This window comes from Sinocyclocheilus grahami, unplaced genomic scaffold (assembly GCF_001515645.1).
Source record: "Sinocyclocheilus grahami isolate Dianchi unplaced genomic scaffold, SAMN03320097.WGS_v1.1 scaffold6738.1, whole genome shotgun sequence".
Classification (NCBI taxonomy): Eukaryota; Metazoa; Chordata; class Actinopteri; order Cypriniformes; family Cyprinidae; genus Sinocyclocheilus; species Sinocyclocheilus grahami.
Genome location: NW_015511030.1, coordinates 1180 through 3148, shown reverse-complemented (window position 1 = coordinate 3148; position 1969 = coordinate 1180). Strand labels below are relative to the sequence as shown.

Below are 1969 nucleotides of genomic sequence, written 5' to 3'. Positions count from 1 at the left end.
GATGATTCTAGATAATCACATACGCACTCGGAAATATTTACTTCATTTCATATGCAATTGGTTTCTTGAATTTAATTACTGTCAATTACACATTTTTAATTGAGAAATGACCAATATATTAAAAACAAAACAAAATATTGATCATAACATAATCACCACAAGATCCTTAGCCACTGTTTCAGGATCAGAAACTCACTTTCTTTGGTAGGCAAGGGATTTTTTTCTTGGGTCTCTGTCTTCCTGAGTTTGGTTTTATCAAAGGATGTGATTTCCGTCATGTTGGGCTTGTCAGCCATGTTTCTGCACTAGACCAAACAAAATGCAAGTTTAATATATGTAATTTTATTTATACAAATAAATTCATATTTGTTCATCAAGCTTAAACAGAACAAAAATGAACCAAAACATCTTCAGTGGAGTTTAGTGAGGGCATCATTTGACCAATGTCCCACCCATTCTTTTTCATTTAAATTGTGTAACACTTTCATCAGACTTCAGACTTGATAACACATAGGAATGTATTCCTTAAAATAATTTCCAATCTGCCAAGTCAGATGACTGTTGGCCATGCTGTCTTTATGGGAACTGGGAATGTCTCGCCTCTGTCTTTGTTCTGTGCCCTGCTTCTCAGAGAAATTTCTCTGCTTCTCACTTCAAATCTCTAGACATGTCAGACTATCTTTATGAAAATATGTAGAAAGAACACAAAGCATCCAGAATATTGGAGTGTAGAAAGTCTTACCGTGATGTAGTGTATAGACACGAGAGCTGAATGAGAAAGTATCAGTCTGTCTGTGTGGGTGCATGGAGCAGCAGGTTCTGCCTTGTGTGTGTGTATGTGCTGATGAGGAGGGGGCTACACCGCCTGTACCCAGGGTTATTTGATTGGCCACACCCCCCTTTGTCTTTCTTTTTTCCTCACATAACATGGAATATTCATGATCTTGGAATTAAGGGAGGGGCAGATTTGAGTGTACATCTGCTTACCTTGCATGGCAGAGGAGTGTACTGGATTTTATTCAGTTACAGAAATGAGATCCAATTATGTGAAAGATTCAGGGAGCGGAGCAAGATTCAACCTAAAAAAACAGAAGAAGAAAATTAAAAATTGTGAAATATTATTTCAGTTTAAAATAACTGTTTTCTAGTGTCACGTGATCCTTCAGAATTCATTCTAATATGCTGATTTGGTGCTCAGGAAACATTTCTTATCAGTTATCATCAATATTGTAAACAGCTGTGCTGCTTAATATTTTTTTCTCGTTTTTTATATTTGTGGAAACACACACACGTATACAAACTTCTATGCACTATATACACATATTTGCCTCCTTATTTATATAATGTGCTCTGTGTAATTTTCAGACAAATGATTTCTCGACTTGCATGACTCTCTGCATGTGGGCAAACATAAGTTTTAGTGTGTACATACATGAACCAACTGCTTGAGACCACAGGGCGGTGTGTGCCCCGGCTCAGCTGCTGTGTCTCATACTCACAGAGTCATCCAACACCAGACACATGGTCCCTCAGAGCAGCTGTATCTGAGCTGATCCATATGGGGAGAAAGTGACCAGAGATCTATAAGCACCACACAGCTGTCCCTCTCTAGGCCAGGAGACAGACCTTTGACCTTCAGAAGGAATAAAGAAAACAAATCTCTTTCAGCATCTTTGTCTGCATTTTTCTGTATTTCAAAATGATAATATTTCCAGCATTAGATAGGGGAGAGCGGGGTGAGTTGAGCCAGTTTTTACTTACGGTGTGTTTAAAGCGAGCACACAACAGTAATGGGTCCAACTTAAATATGTACATACATTTCAGAATGTGGTGCATCCTTGGGAATAATCATTTTGGATCTTTAAAAAAAAAAAAAGTGGTCTCTTGACTCAACTTGCCCCCAGGGTGGGGTAAAGTGAGCCTAGGAGAGGGTAAGTTGAGCCACATGGAGTTAAACTGTGCCATTGAT

At 38.4% G+C, this 1969-nt stretch overlaps 1 long non-coding RNA gene across 1 annotated transcript; it reads right to left on the bottom strand.

The window, feature by feature from the left end:
• Positions 1–227: 227 nt before the first annotated feature.
• LOC107577649 (uncharacterized) lies at positions 228–1610 on the bottom strand. The gene is made up of 3 exons (XR_001608234.1): positions 1500–1610; positions 988–1079; positions 228–300 (listed from the first exon to the last, which is right to left on the bottom strand). It is a non-coding gene; the product is annotated as an uncharacterized lncRNA (long non-coding RNA).
• Positions 1611–1969: the final 359 nt, after the last annotated feature.